The following is a 17,156-nucleotide window of genomic DNA, read 5'->3' as shown; positions in this document are numbered from 1 at the left end:
TGGCTACGCCAACATGTTGAGAGCCAGGAGTACATGTTTCAAAGTTGCGTGCTTCCACAAAAAAGTGTTATCCTTCCACACATCTGTGATCATTTTGTTTATTTATACAGCTACCTGAGTTTGAACTTTCAGAGACACACGCATGACATTGTAAAGTATTGGAGTGTCCTAGATAAGTAGTTAATTTATGGTGTTTTTCTCTGGCAGCAGCACAGATGTGACGAGGGCAGTCATTAAAATACATGGATTTTTAGATCTGGCTTGACAGTGCAACAGTCACCTGACCTTTTAACCTACACAGCTATTATTTTATAGTTTTTCACTTCCATGCAAATACATACCAATTCCTATGCTATCTACGTTTTAACTCACAACATTCCTCTAAAGCCAGATCGATTGATATTACCAATGCTTGTTTTTAAATGTTGTGTGGTGAATGGCAAGCATCCAGAATGCATTACAGAGGTTCCCTGTGTAGAAATATGGAGCCCGCAGAGTAGCAGTACATAGAAAAAAAATGCGTTTATCATAAGAAGCTCCTTCACATGTTTGGGTCATAGAGTAACAAATTCACAAAGCTATTTAAGTGTTTAAATGCATACACACACATCTGTCTTTTTACTAATAGTTTTGCACTTGTTTCAGGGTGAGAATGCCCTAAAAGTTTGTCATCAACTGTTGGAAATGACCCTCTCTACAGGGTCACTCCCAAACTTTTTGCCTTCCTCCTCATACATTTTGCTGGATTTTTGCTTTGTTATCCTTAGGACTCTCTGCACTTTACCACTGCTAACCAGTGCTAAAGGGGGTTGTGCTCTCTCCCTAAAACATTGTTTAATTGGTTTATACCAAATTGACATATTTAATTTACTTATAAGTCCCCTGTAGAGTGGATACTATATACCCATGACTAATTTAAATGCTACCAGTGGGCCTGCAGCACTTATTCTGACACCCACTCAAAAACCCTCCAAAAAATGCCCCAAGCCTGCCATAGCAGCCTGAATGCAGTGTTGCACTGTCATGTCGACTTGGCTTTTAAGCCTTCTTGCCAAGCCTTAAACTCTCACCTTAAACTCCCCTTTTTAGGTCAAGCGTAAGTGTACCACCTGTTGTAGACTTTTAGTATACTCACTTCTGTTGGTTTAAAGGGATTTCATTTGTTCGTTTCATTGTCATTTAAAATCACTTGCTTGCTAGTGGTCTGTCATGCCTCTTTGTCCCACCTTTTTCTCTTTAGGACCAGGGACTAACTACTGTATAATTACGCTTTGTCATGTTTATCTGTTCTTTGGGGACTTTCTTTTTTTTTGTTTCCTGCTCCTGTGAGTCAATGTCCTTACAATGCTGAGCTTGGGGGCAGTGTACACTCGCCCTACTGCTTCGTCCACAGCTCTTAAATCACACACACCTCGCCGCATTCTTGCTTGTCCTGCCACACAATCACCCTCCTCCCACTGTTGCTTCTTAACTCCTGTGCCACCATGGCTGCTTGCCCCATTCCCCCCTTGCTTTCTTTTGCCTCGCCGCTTTGCGCTCATGGCAGTATGTTGCTTCTTCGTCTTCCTTGGTTTTAGGCATCTTGCTGTTTCTTTGTGATGTCTGCGCGATCATTTTTTTTTTTGTTGCAATTTTATATAGCACAAACTCAATGCAAAGGTATTACACCACTTTATGTGGGCACCTTGTACGCTACACAAGAACACATTCATTTTTAGTAGCAAGGGGAGATTAAGTGATATGCCCAGAATCACAGGATGTTGAGCCAGTGCCAAGACTCAAACCGTGTTCCCCAGGTCAAAATGTGGCAGCTCTGGCCCTCATGACACATCCTCTCCCCTAGGGTCCTTTGTCTGGTGCATGTTAGGCCAGTCTGCTAATAACTTGTTTTTTTTAAATAGCACTTGGTACTACAGGTTCTGTCATTTCATAGCACAGCAAAATAGGTGCCATTTTCAACAAAATCGCCATAATTCCTTTGCATCGACCTTGCAGAGAGGAAGAGGTGAAAAAGCCATGACAGGATTGTAATATGTGTCATTCTTGTTCTTTCAAGCCCACTGTAGAGGGTGCATTAACCAACTGACTTAGGTAGGGCTTAGCACTAGGTGATAGCATGTGCTCGTGATAACCTCTTGCATATCACCAGCCAAGCACATAAGTTATTTCTAGACAAGAAGATGGCGAAAGGTGTCTCCAAAATGGTGGAAAAGGAAGTTGTGCCTCCAGACCCAAGTACTTCATGGCCTCAAGCTTGATAGCAAAAAACATCTGGCCTTTGGATGTCAATTGGGTCTCTTCAAATAGAGTTCAGTTAGTAGAGGCAGACATTTTCCTAACTCTGTAGCACAAGGGTGCCACAGTGAGAGAAACAGCACATCATAGGGCACAGAAGTGGAACAAACTCCATCACTTTCTCCTCTCAGAATTCACTGGTGTTATGGCTTTGATGACAGTCTCCTCACAGATACTGCAACCTTGCAGATGCCACTTGCAGAAGCACTGTCTAAAACAGCGCTTTAATAGCACTGCTTCCTGTTTGAAGAGGAGCCACCTTAAATACCCTCCATAGTCACTGTCACAGGTGCAGAGCACTTCCCCATCACCCTCTGGACTCCTGTGTATAATGATCCATGCATCATCTGTCACAGTGCAGTAATGTTTAACCTGCTCTCCTCTCTTCCAACCCCAGGCTTCATGTAACCACTCCACTAAGTTCCCAGGCATCATTTCATGTCAACTCTGTGCATTATTTCTGATTGCCATGGTTACCAAGCGCATGTAAAATCAATATCATGAAAATATCTTTCTGACCCTATAAAAGTGGCCCTTTTCTCACTCATGATTCTACTGGTGTTCCTCTCAGTGCTTCACCACACCTCCCCATGTCTATAGGAATATGCGTGTGTTTGTTTATATGGGTACAGACCACAAAGACGTACATCTCAAAGTCAATTCTGGACAGTAAAGGAAAAGACTCCATAGGCAGGAGATGTTTTAAACAGGAGAACTGTTGTTTCACAAACTGTGGCCACCAGGGCCAGCCACTTCTTGTACTTATGTAACCCAAATGTGTTGTTGTGACTGAAGTCTTTGTTTTGTATAAGACAACAAACAGGCAAGATCCAGGCCAGGCTTGCAGGGTAACCAATGTGTAAATAAGTTCCATATAAATTAATTTTACGTAATGTATTTTAAGTGGGTAACACGAAACTCTGGCATGGTTGTGGACCAACCTCCCAAAATGCCCCAAAAAGATAAATTTGAATCATTTTCATAGCCCACAAAATGCCAATGAACCAGCCCTGTAGGAGCCTCAGTGGCACCACTTGTCTAGGCAAAAACAAAACACTCTATCAGCCAAACACAGGCTTCCTGCTCTAAGCTGTGTGGTCCGGATGGCAAGGCCAAGACTTCAAATTTTGAGTAGCCACAACAACAGAGATAATTCTGACTTCAAAATCATCAACCAGTGCACAGATGTATACACTGAAAAGGCACCATCAAGGCCCAGGAGATTCAGGTATATGTATCTGTTCTACAGAGTCCAGTCCTGAGCCAAGGGCTGTTATAAAATTATTAACCCAAGGCAGTGCTTTATATGAATACAGAGTACCAGCCCTTCTGCATTTCCATTTATAACACTGACCCAAGGTCACAGATGTCGCACCTCCAGAACCTATCCTGTCGGCACATCTATTACTGAAGGTCTGTTTGACCAATCTGCACACAATGAAGCCTCCTGTTCTGTTAAGCTGCCTCTTCTGTTATTCCCTTTGTATACAATCAAAGTTTTTAAAAGTTAGGCTGATATTGCCAATGTAGAGGAATAATTCCTTTAAAAGTTTACCACAGAGATACATATGGCTGCCCTCTTTTCTTTGCTCCCATCTCTTTTGATCTCCTCATTCCCCGGGTTAAATTGCACAAAGGTGCCTCTTTGAGGCTCGTTTGGTGCTATAAAAGTTAGGTAAAAACACTAGAAAGGGTTGCATCTCTAGGATATCCCAGCCAGTCTATCGGAATGATGCAAAAACGCTCCCAAGATGGCAGTCTTGTTGTGTCTTCTCTCCTGCAGTGACAGACCTGGGAGGAGTGCTGTAGCACCTGGCATACATCCACTACACTCCAAACCAAAAAACATAAGTAAAAGACATTGGCATTTGCAACACCTATTGCTCTAAATATCACAAATGTTACACATATTGCATTGCAAATGCTTGTTTACATATGTCACCACTAAGGTAGGCCCTAAGTAGCCCTTAGGGCAGGGTGTTCTGTAATTAAAAGGTAGGTCAAGTACTTATACGTTTAATGTGTTCTGGTAGTGAAAGAAATCCCAAATTTGTTTTTCACTATTGTGAGGCTTACCCTTCGCATTGGGTAACATTGGGAATTCTCTATTAAATTTAGTAGCTGTAATTACTACATGAGAGGAGGTAGATTTATCACATTTGGTATCTATGGAATGGTAATGACAAACCCTCTTTAATGGTAAAGTCAGGTTTATTGTTAAATTTTTCAAAATTTTTTTTTTTTTAAAGTGCCATTTTCCTGCCCTTAACCCTTTTGCCTGCAGCCTGCTGAGTATTAGGTCACATGTCTGGGTGTAACTGACAGGACTTTGTGAATTCCTCCCAGACAGTCAGACAATAGCGGGATTATCTGAGCCTCACTAGCCATTAACTGGCTTGATGAGGGGGTGAAGCTAAGCACAGCCCCACTTGCACCTAAATAGGCTGTGCCCTGTCTCCTCACAATAGGCCTAACAACCCTGTATTTTCACTGCAGCCAGCTTTGGAGCAAGAGCACACGAAGCAGGAACTCCCAGAATTTCAAAGATATTTGATAGAAGCTTCTCTTACCTTCTACACCTTCTGGGTGGAGGGCAGCATGGTATAAAAACAGAGCAGACAGACCCACTCTTCAGTTTACTACTGTACCTGCGGAAGAACTCTAAGAGGACTGCCTGCTGCTGTGATCTGCTGTTAACTCTGCCATACCGCTGCTGTACCATGAATGACTGCTTTGCTGCCTGGAACCCTGAGAGGCTAGCCCTGCTGTTGAGCCCTGCATTTAAACCTGCACCCAGGACTACCAGAAGTGACTCCAAGGGCTTGCTTGCTGGCCTCCTGTTCATAGCCACAGGGGCATAACAGGCTTTCACCATTTTGAACCTGCACCTGGGCCGAGCCTGAATGAGTTCTGAACCCCCAAGAGGTCTTCATCTAATTCTGGACCCTTTGTTGTGGTGCTAAAAGTGACCAGATTTCTGCAGTTGGCGCTTTTATCTTTTAGCCACTTAAACCTTAAACTTTAAAAATTCATATCTACGGTTCCACTGTTTGGATTTCTGTTGTCTTGGTGTCAAGTAATTTATTAAAATGTACTCTATTTTTCTACCTTGGTTTGGGATTTTTATTGTGTTGTGTTTTCACTTTATTACTGTTTGTGTGCTGCATTAATACTTTTCACAGTGCCTCTAAGTTAAGCCTGACTGCTTTGTGCACCTAACTACCCAGGTTTAAGCCCTCCGCTGCCAAGCCTTTTTCCCCCTTAGGTGCCAGGTCTTTTTCTGGCTATTTGGGGCAGTTTGCTCTTAGGCCTTCCTAATGTTTTGTCCACATAAGCTACCTACACCAAATTTGTGTCCTTTTTTCCAACACTGTAAGGATTCTAGAGGTACCCAGAGTTTGTGGGTTCCCCTGGAGGAGACCAAGAAATTAGCCAAAATACATCAAATATTGCATTTTTTTACAAAACAAAATTCGGGAAAAAGGGCTGGTGAAGAAGGCTTGTGGTTTCCCCTGAAAATGGCATCAACAAAGGCTTTGCAGTGCTAAAATCACCATCTTCCCGGCTTTCAGGAACAGGCAGACTTGAATCAGAAAACCAAATTTTTCAACTCAATTTTGGCATTTTACTAGGACATACCCCATTTTTACTACTTTTTGTGTTTTTAACCTCCTTCCAGTTAGTGACTGAAATGGGTGTGAAACCAATTCTGGATCCCGGACAGCTAAACATTTCGGAAAAGTAGACTAAATTCTAAACTCAGCAAGGGGCATTTGGGTAGATCCTACAAGGTTTTCCTACAGACAATAACAGCTGAAATAAAAAAATATTAAAATTGAGATGAAAAAAACAGACATTTCTCTCCACGTTTTAATCTGTAACTTTTTCCTGCAATGTCAGATTTTCAAAAGCAATATACTGTTATGTCTGCTGGACTCTTCTGGGTGTGGGGATATATAGGGCTTGTAGGTTCATCAAGACCCCCAGGTACCCTTAGCCAAAAAAGGAGCTGCACCTTGCAATGTGTTTTCATTGTATACCGGGTATATAGCAATTCATTTGCTGAAATACAAAGAGTGAAAAATAGGTATCAAGGAAACCTTTGTATTTCCAAATTGAGCACAGTATAAGGTGTTGAGAAACAGTGGTTATTTGCACATTTCTGAATTCCGGGGTCCCCATACTTGCATGTGAAATACATAGCATTTTCCAAACAGATGTCTTTTTACACACTGTCTTACATTTGGAAGGACAAAATGTAGAGAAAGAAAAGGGGGAATAACACTTGTTCTTCTATTCTGTGTTCTCCAAAGTCTCTTAAGCCCGCAACAGGAAACGCAACATGGACACATCACATTTTTACATTGAAATCTGACGTGATTTTTGGAAAGTGCCTAGCAGTGGATTTTGGCCTCTAACTCAGCCAGCACCTAGGGAAACCTAGCAAACCTGTGCATTTTTGTAAACTAGACACCTAGGGCAATCCAGGATGGGATGATTTGTGGCACTCTCACCAGCTTCTGTTACCCATAATCCTTTGCAAACCTCATAATTTGGAAAAAAACACTTTTTCCTCACATTTCGATGATAGAAGGTTCTGGAATCTAAGAGGAGCCACAAATTTACCTCCACTAAGCATTCTCCCAAGTCTCCCGATACAAATGGTAACTCACTTGTGTGGGTAGGCTTAGTGCCAGTGACAGGAAACGCCCCAAAACGCAACATGGACACATCATATTTTTACATAGAAATCTGACGTTTTTTTGGGAAAGTACCTTCAACCCACCATTCCCCTAAGTCTCCCTATAAAAATGGTAACTCACTTGTGTGTGCAGGCCTTGTGCCTGTGACAGGGAATGCCCCAAAACACAACGTGGACGCATCCCATTTTCCCAAAGAAAACTGACCTGGTTTTTGTAAAGTGCCTAGCTGTCGATTTTGGCCTCTAGCTCATCTGGCATAGAGGAAAACCTAGCAAACCTGGACATTTCTGAAAACTAGACACCTAGGGAAAACTGGGATGAGGAAACTGGTGGCACTCTCACCAGGTTCTGTTACCCAGAATCCTTTGCAAACCTCAAAATTTGCCAAATATAGATGCAAAAATGCTGGGTGGTAGGAATTTTATGGATTCCTGCAGATTCCGGGAGGTTCCATCACATAAATGTGTGGAAATGTGTGATTTCAAGCAAAGTTGGAGATTTGCGGGGCATTGTTGGTAAGAAAATGGTGTGGGTGCATGTGAAACTCACCACCCTGGACTCAGCCAGATGTTTAGTTTTCAGATGTGTCTTGGTCGTAGATTTTTCTATGTGGCAAGTGGGACGATTTTGAGAGTTAGACAAGCTCTCATGGCCCAAATGTAAAACCAAAACCCAAAATAACAAATGTCTACTTGGTTGCCATGGGATAAGATGTTTTAGTGTGCGGGGGGAGCTGAAAGACTGTTACCCCCTTCAGTTGGGGTGGGGCATAACCATGCCCATGCTGTTTGGTAGCCACCACCCACTTTTTTTTTAATTCCCTGGCATACAGTAGGCTTTCTGCCCCCGGGGAGTGGATCGGGGGTAATTGTCCCATCTGTCCACCGGTGGGCAGAACAACTTTGTCCCCATTTATTTAGTGTGGGGGTATGGCCATTCCCCCACCCTCTTTTTTGAAAAAAAAAATCTTCCCTGGTGGGCTTTCTGTCACCCCCCTGTGGAGGCAGATGGGCCTTACAAAAATAGGTCAATCTGCCCCCAAGGGCCTAAAATCAATTTGCCCACCATGGGAGTGACCCGTGCCTAAGGGGTTGCTCCCCTTGCATGAAATTGGCGCAAAAAAACCCATCCCTGGTGTTTAGTGGTTTCTGCCCCTTGGGGACAGATTGGCCTAAAAAAAAAAAGGCCGATCTACCCCCAAGAGGGGCAGAAATGGCCTAAAATAAAATCTCCCCCCCCAGACGAGAGACCCTTGCCTAAGGGGTCGCGCCCCATCTGTAAAAATAAAAAAAACCGTGGTACTGGTGGTTACTGCCCCCCTTGGGGAAGCAGAAAAGGCCTTATAAAAAAAAGTGCCCACTGACGAGCGACCCTTGTCTAAAGGGTCGCTCCCCTGGTGTCTAGTGGCTTCTGCCCCCCTGGGGGCACATTGGCCTAATTAATATAGGCCGATCTGCCACCGGGGGGGGGAGAAAAGGCCCTAATAATAAATTGCCCCCTGGGGAGTGACCATTGTCTAAGAGGTCTCCCTCCTTATAAACATAAAATAATGACATCCCTGGTGTCTAATGGCTTCAGCCCCCCCATGGCGGGGGAGGGCAGAAATGGCCTAAGACCAAATGCACCACTTTGGGGAGCAGCCCTTGCCAAAGGGGTTACTCCCCTTCTGCCAGTTTAAAACAAAAAAACTCCTTGGTGTCTAGTGGCATTCCTGTAGCTCGATCGCTATGCGACCATGCTGCAGGAATGCTCAGAGAGACATGAAAAGGAAAGGAAAAGCCCAGGACGTTACTTTTATGTCCAGGGCACCCAACTGGTTAAGCACAGATTCATTTAGTGACTTATTATGGTTCACCCTGCAAGGAACTGCGGCTGTTGCTTGACCAGATCTCACACCCTAGTCAACCAACAATCCATTTTCTCACAACACCCATAATTATTTTCATTTGTGGTGGATCAGAACCCATTTTCCAACCCCTTACCACTGTGAAAAAGGTCAGAGATTTATACCTGGCAGGGGCAGAAGTAAACATATTCTCAGGAAAGGAAGGAAAATCCAGCAAAATTGGTGCAGTAGCTTCTCTATAGGGAAGAAAATAAGTTAATTACCTATAACTGTGGCTCTACAGTATTGGAATCTTTCATTTATTCACATGCTTGAATCATTCCCCATCGTTGTAGTGGGAGTCCCCGGTATCATAACAAGTAGTTTACGTTATAAAAATAGACTTTTAAAGGAATACAAACCTTAACTTAACAGCCCATCCTTGTCCTTTCTTAAAAAAGGACCAAGGTTATACATTGACCAATCAGGTGACAGCATCCTCTAGAACCCTCACCACAGAGGCTCCAGCTCCTCTGATTTTTGCACACAAAGGTGAGTTATTACAGCAAGCACAATTAAGGGGAATCCCTATGGGAAGGAGGGTGGGTCGCATGTGAATCATTGAAAGATTCTAATACTGGAGAACTACAGTCACAGGTAAGTAACTTACTTTCTTCTCCAATATTGGATCTTTCATAGATTCACATGCTTCAATCAGAATAGTCACCAGTTCATAATTACAAATAACATGCATATACATAACAAGCAGATGGTGCACAGAACAATTATAGTATGGCCCACCTTATTGGAATAGATGGCATAAAACTGCCTACCCCACCGCTGCATCTGACTTATCAGCCTCAGCCAGGCAATAGTGCTGCATGAAGGTGTATCTGCTGGACCATGTTGCTGCTCTGCATATCTGCTGGATAGACAAACTTGCTAATTGAGCTCTTGATGTAGATACAACTCTCGTAGAGTGAGCTTTCACTTTATTCATCAATGGCTTCCCTACCCTTGAATGGCAGAATTGAATGGTATCTGCAACCCATCTTCCGATTATTGCCTTGGATGCTGCACACCCTCTTTTGTAGTTACCATATGTGACAAATAGCTGGTTTGACTTACAAAATTGTTGTGTTCTATGTAAATAGAACCTGATGCACCTTTTAACATCTAAGGTGTGAACTGTCTGTTTGGCTCTTGAGTGAGGGTTTGGAAACAAATTTCTTAGAATGATGGATTTATTTAAATGAAAATGCAATGGAATTTTGGGTATGAATTTAGAGTTTATCCTAAGGAGAATACTGTCCTTTTTGAACTGCATGAAGGATTCTTTTATCATAAAGTCTTGTATCTCCCCAATCGTCTAGCAGATGTAAGAGCTGCCAGCAGTGCAGTTTTTCCAGTAACAAATTTTAGTTCTGCCTTGTGTATAGGTTAAACTGGGGCTTTCATCAGCTGGCTTAAGACAATATTGGGATGCTACGTAGGAGGTGTTTTTTTTTACTGGGGGTATGAGCTTGAAAAGCCCTTTCATGAATTGCTTGATAACTCTTGCTGACCAGAGAGAAGGTGTTTTGTCTGCTCTCCTAAATCAGGATATTTCTGCCAAATGAACCTTTATGTATGAATGTGAGTGTCCAGACTTTCCTAGCTGCAAAAGATATGGTAAAATATGTCCCGGACTCGAAGAAAAGGGGTGTAAATTCCTTTGCTTGCACGAAATACAAAAGCTATTCCATTTCAATTGATACGATTTGTTGGTGGAATCTGCTCTGGCCCTGGCTAGAATTTATCTACAATCAGATGGAATGTCTAGGTTTTAAACTCATGGTGTTCAGGAGCCAAGCCGATAAATGTAGATGCGTCGGATCGGGATGTAAGATCTGGCCCTTGTTCATTGTTGGCATTTCCCCACTGGGCGTTAATTGTGTGTGTGGTTTTTCTGAAAGTAGAAGTTCTGTGTACCAGAACTGTCTGATCTATTTGGGATATATAAGGATGATCCTGCAAGGTTCTCTCTTTAGTTTGCAAAGTATCTGTGGGATTAGAGGAATCGGGGGGAAAAGTGTAAGCAAATATTTTCAACCATCTTATTGAAAATGCTTCTCCCCATGATCTTTTTTGGTGACACCAACTTACGTAATACTGGCATCTGCGGTTGTTCTTGGTCACAAACAGGTTCAGTTTCTGCGTGCCCCATCAGATGAATATGTTCTGTAATATTTGATGGACGAGTTCCCACTTGTGGCAGGTTGAAGTCAATCTGCTCAGTGTGTCTGGCAGCACATTTGATGCACCTGCCAAGTGTTCCACTCAGAGATATTTTGTTTTGCATAGACCACTTTCAAATTTCCTGCACTTGATGTGGATAGAGCTGCTAATCTCGTTCCTCCCTCTTTGCTTAAGTAGTGCATGCATGTGGTTTTGGACTCCGAGATCTTTAGGTATGAATTCTTTTGACAAATTCTTTGATTTGGTCTGTCAAGACTATGATAATTATTTAGCTAAGAACAAATATTGACATTTTTCGAAAAATATAAGTTCATATGAATTAGCTGCATTGGAGACACTTAGACATGATAAAGATATTATTATCAGGCAAGCGGATAAGGGAGGGAATGTTGTCATCATGAATAAGATTGACTATGACAACGAGAATTTATCACAACTGAATGATGACACATGTTATGAAAAGATCACTGGTAATCCCATTCCCAACCTTATGCACATGATCAACAAGAGGCTATTTGTCTGGCAACAATGGGGGCTACTTAATAAGGGCGAGTTTCTTTATTTAAAGGTGGACCATCCTAGGTATCCTTGTCTTTATACACTACGTAAAGTACACAAGGGATTACCTTTTCCACTGGGTAGACCAATTGTTTCTGGTATACTATGCCCCACTGAGAGACTTTCGGAATTTGTGGATTGTTTTTTGCAACCTATGGTTTACAATCTTCCATCTTTTATTAAAGACACTACACATATTCTTAGTATTTTGAATGATGTGAAGTGGGAGAGTAATATGTTACTAGTCACAATGGACGTGGTATCTTTATATACCTGCATCAATCATGAGTTAGGACAGGAAGCCATAAGATATTTCTTGAACAAAAGATCAGCAATCCTTTGGGAACATACCACAATGGTAATTGAGATGATTAATTTGATTCTTACCAACAATTTTTTCCTGTTTAATAAAGATTGGTATCGACAAAAACGGGGTGTAGCAATGGGCTCCAAATTCTCTCCCTCCTATGCGAATCTCTTCATGGGGTGGTTTGAACACAAATGGGTTTGGGGTCCCGAATCTACTCAATGGCAAACTCCTATACTATTTTGGGGTCGTTACATAGACGATTGTTTCTTGATTTGGACCGGTGGGGAAGAGAAATTGGTGGAATTTTGTAGCTTTCTAAATTCGAATTCTATGAATGTTAAATTCACTTATCAATTCTGTTCTGTGAGTATTGAATTTTTGGATGTAGAGCTTTTCGTTGCGGATGGTAAAATTCAAAGTAGACTTTTTCGTAAAGCTACATCATGTAATTCTATTCTTCATGCCAAGAGTGCACACCCTAGACATCAGGTGGGATCAATTCCTTTTGGGGAACTCGTAAGGGCACGACGTAACTGCAGTAGCGATAGCCACATTTGCGGTCGTGTTTATTTCTCTCTATCTAGCTGTTCTTTGTCTAGGCCAGCACTACGTTCTTAAACAAGACAATCTTGTTCACTTTGTGCTTCTCTCAAGGCTTCAGTAAGATAGGTTGCTGGTAAAACGTGGTAACGCTTTGTCTCTGGTATTCATAGAAATATACTTATCCTTACGTAGGGACATTTTCTTAGAATATCCGTTGTTTTATTATGAAAACACTTCCCTTGCTATACACATTAGAGGGAGATTCCAGCCAGATGACCACAACTATATGCCGATTGCTGAATGCTTCGCTACAGCTGCTTATGAAGACTTCAGGCCTTTGCTCGCGTATAGGGGAAGATGTCTTCCCAGGGGAACCTGAAGGGCAGAACTAGAGCTCAACACGCTATACCCTAATATAGCCTAGGTAGAAATTAGTCTATGGACTCTAGTGACAATATGGTAGCATTATTTCTATGCTTCAGTCTCCTTGTCACAATTTTAATCCTTTCATGCTTTATCATCCTGGTTATTGCAGTACATGCTTTATTATCTAAGATGCAGTTGCTTCATTAAACCTTATTGAAACATATACTGCCTCTGTTTGTCATTGTATATGTGGGACTAATGTAACTGAGAGAAACAGATGAGATCTGAGTAACCACGATTTCCCTGCGGAGTCAATTGTGTCATGCGCTTGGCTGCCCAATCATCCCTGCTTTCGTGTAGAGATGAGGCACTGCTAGTTAGCCAGAGCAAAACCCTGATTGGGGCGACAGGTGTAACCTGTAGTGGGTTAGACTCAGTCTCCCATACCACAGGCGATTCTGCCACTCAAATCCAGTAGTCTCATTAGAAAAATGAGAGCCTATGTGACATGGCGCCGCCAACATTTGGTCAGGCTCAAATTTTTGGGTCCTCCTCAGTATCTCTATCTCACTACATACAAAGACACCTCAGTACTATATACAGAGACGTCTGTAGTATTGAGGATTTCCTCCTCTGCTAAAGTAGGGAGTACCTAACTAATGCTGTAGTTTGTTCAAGCTTGAACTTTAAAAGGATAATCCGCATTTGGTGTGCTTATCTCTGAACAAATTTACCATCCATTATGGTGAATCCACAACCGGTAGCAATAGCAGTCAATATGAGACCATCCCTCCCATTTACTGGCACACGGCCTAAAGGCCCGGGGGGGGTCCAGTCACATTTGTTGTTGAGGCTCATCCAGCCTATAGAACAGAACGTTTTTATCCTTGAGTCATATTTCCAGCAGTTGATGGGAACACAAATACATTTCATCATTATACACCTGCAAATATACCTGCACAATGCAGAGCATATGCATATTTAGAAATACCTTTATCTTATCAGGAACATAATAATTGGCTTGATGGAGCCCTTCCCCACTCAATTTTACACGTTATGTTAGGTCCTCTAATAAATGATGGTCCTACCTGATCTTTAGTGGCCACTTATACACCTCACCCTGCTGCAGCGAACCTAACAGTAGCTGAGGTCTGCCGCTTAGACGCTGAGCTGACGGAAATATATAGACAATTAGTACAGTTTGTAATGCAAAAGTTAAATACAAACCCAGCATGTGCTGCTCCGGTGCAACCACATGCAGTAATACCAGGCATTAACCTGGCGACTGTGCATTCGATCCTAGGTAAAGTACCCGCCAAACGAGAAGAAATTCAATTTTGGTTAGCTCAAAAAATAAATGCACTGGAAACAATATTTCCCCATATGGGACCTCAGGATAAACACAGAATATTAACAATGTCCTTGCCATTTGGAATGCTTCCCACAGTAGATAACTGTAATACATGGGGCACGGTATTTGTCACGCTCTATACTACAGCACTCGGTACACCGACACTTGCCAATTTACCAGAAGTATTGAAACAAATTCAAGATGAATACAGGGCTGCCCCGGCCCTGGACTTGGGGATGCAACTAATGGGTAATTTTGCCATGGTATCCTCAATTATTTTAAGTAACCTTAAAAGGGAAGCAGTCGCACCAGTGGTGTGCATGCGGCTTCGGGACATTCCTCCACAGGATCAAGAACGCGAGCTGCCAAAGAGTATTGCGGAGACCTACTCTAGTATTGGTTGAGATAGTCTGGGGCCCACACCAACAAAACCACAATTTCAAGGTGAATCTAATGAAGATTCTACTGAGCAAGCTCCTGTGGGTGGTAAGAAACGCTGGGATAAAAAACAACAAACACCCAAAAAAGAAATGGGAGAATCTCCACTTATGGAGACCCCACAGAATAGTTATAATCTCAGAGATAGAGATAATATAAAAACGCCTGACAGATATCAATATACTGATACACGCCAATTTTGTTCCTTTCAGGACTCATCAGAAAAACACAGTGAGATGGGTGGGCAGTCAGAGCGAAGAACTGAGTACGTGAAACCGAGACTGGAATCACAACGCTCAACAAAGTTTCTGTTAAAAAAAGAGAGAAACTTCTCCCCCCAAAAAAAACCCAATTTAAAAAGAAAAAGGTGGCAGCAGTTGCAGTTCAACATGCCACTCAAAAAGAGGGCTCTCTTGAAGAACAAGAAGTGGGCACTAGCAATATTAGACAGCACGACAGAGGTCACAATAGTTTGCCGTAATCTTGTAGAGCATCTGGAGGTGAAAGCAACTGATGACTTCCTACAAATAGAAACCGCGGACATGCATGTCTCCACGCCTGATAGGGTGTACAAAGTAACGCTACAGTTAGAAGGGGACATAGAGCGCACAATAGATGCAATCTTCTGGGACTGCGTCGTAAATATATATGATATTTTGCTGGCTGAACAGGATTGGCCGCCTGAATTTGTCTGTACTTATAGCACAGCACTCATGAACAACATAGTGCGCAGAAAAAAACAAAACAACACTGGACATTTCCAACGGTTTCTTCTGCCAAAATATAGCACCTGAGAGTAGAGACTAGACAAGTTTCAGTGCACTAGGCTCTCAGAAAAAATTCTGTTGTTTACCCCAGGAGTACAAGAACGGTCCAGGATTGTTTGCAGCTCGTGTGACTTCAATATTACATGACATTGACCCTGAAGCATTGTCCTATGTAGATGATATCTATCTCACGGATGATGAATTGCTGCAACATATAAGATGAGTAGCCCGCATTGTTGTGGGATTTGTTGAGTTCGGTTACAAATTCAATAAAAACATTTTTTTTAAATAATCTTCGGGATATGAGCTATCTAGTGAAGGAAAGAGCCTAGCGCCACAATTCTTGGAAAAATGTGCACAGTTACAATCTCCAAATACAACTAAAAAAATCCAATCCCTATTGGGTTTCCTAAATTTTGGCAGAACTTCATTCCTGATTATGCATTGCACATAAAATCTTTATATGACTTAATACGTCCTGACTTTTCAAGTACATTTTGGACAGTCTAACACACACGCATTCTCAGAGCTTTGCAAACAGACATGCTTGCAGCACAGCACTTACACACAAGGGATAACAAAACACATCTGGTTATCAGAGTAATTGCTGGTGCCATTAATTTTACCTATGTAACTTTCAAGGAGGGTGAGACAGTCCAGATTGCACACAAATCACATTTGTACTCAGCAGTGGAACAACTCTTTACTCCCAATGAGAACATTCTCACTGTTGTTCACATGGCCGTCATTAAAGAAAGACCTCTAGACCAAGGCAAACACATTACTGTCATCTCTCCAATCCCAGACCTTGTGGCTGTTACCAAACCAAGCATTCCAAATGCTAAAGCATTACATCCACGTTAGGTTCAATGGGCAACATCTTTGACTGCCACTGATGTAGACTACATCTTTGACCCAAAATTGCAAACTCAAGAATTTTTGCATTATGAACTAGAATACCCAGTTCCAGCAAATGCACTGCCTGTTGATCAATATCAAAGAGTCATGTACACCAATGGCTCAGCAGAACCTTCAATTGTCCCAAAACATCAATACTCCGCTGCTTGCGCAGTCGTAAGTAGCTACATGGAGGATAATACATTTTATCCCCAGCATACGTTCACGCAAAGCCTAGGGGATTGCACAGCAAGCAGAGCTAAAGGCTCTGGTGGTGGCACTGGAACACACGGATCCTGCACAGCTAACACTGATTGTTTGTGATTCGTACTACTGTGTCCACTCCTTCAATGAATACCTGCATTACTGGCACCAGAATTGGTTCAGAGATTCTAAGGGCAACACCATCAAGCAAAGACTTCTGTGGGGGAAAGTAGCTGATCTGAGGGAAACGCTACCAAATGTCCATTTTGTACATACATTTGGACACCAGCGCTATCGAATACACGTTTCTGGAAACACACTGGCTGATGAAGCCGCTAAATCAGCAGTAGCTAACGGCTACTGTTGCTGCAGTAACCTGCTCAGGAGTGAAACTGGACGATGACATATGGGCTGGCGTGAAAGCCACGGCTGAAGCACACCCTATCCAAAAGCATTTCCTGCTAAATATCACTACGGAATGGGAGGCTTCCTAGATGCCGCAGTAGTAATACCAGGCGTGGGGGTTTGAGTAATTCCCAAAAAAGACATAAGATCAGAGTTGATTAAAGCAGTGCATGAGGGGGTAGCATCTGCGCATGCTGGTGTGGTGGCTATAATCTCATTGTTGCAAGCACATTATTGGTGGCCAGGTCTATACAAA

The 17,156-nt window shown here is 42.4% G+C and overlaps 1 protein-coding gene across 1 annotated transcript in view; it reads left to right on the top strand.

The window, feature by feature from the left end:
* MYO3A (myosin IIIA) overlaps positions 1-17,156 on the top strand; it is a 1,274,985-nt gene that overhangs the window by 1,020,107 nt on the left and 237,722 nt on the right. The gene's annotated exons all lie outside the window — the stretch shown is intronic.

The sequence above is a fragment of the Pleurodeles waltl genome, chromosome 10, assembly GCF_031143425.1.
Source record: "Pleurodeles waltl isolate 20211129_DDA chromosome 10, aPleWal1.hap1.20221129, whole genome shotgun sequence".
Classification (NCBI taxonomy): domain Eukaryota; kingdom Metazoa; phylum Chordata; class Amphibia; order Caudata; family Salamandridae; genus Pleurodeles; species Pleurodeles waltl.
This window is presented reverse-complemented; position numbering and strand designations above follow the sequence as displayed.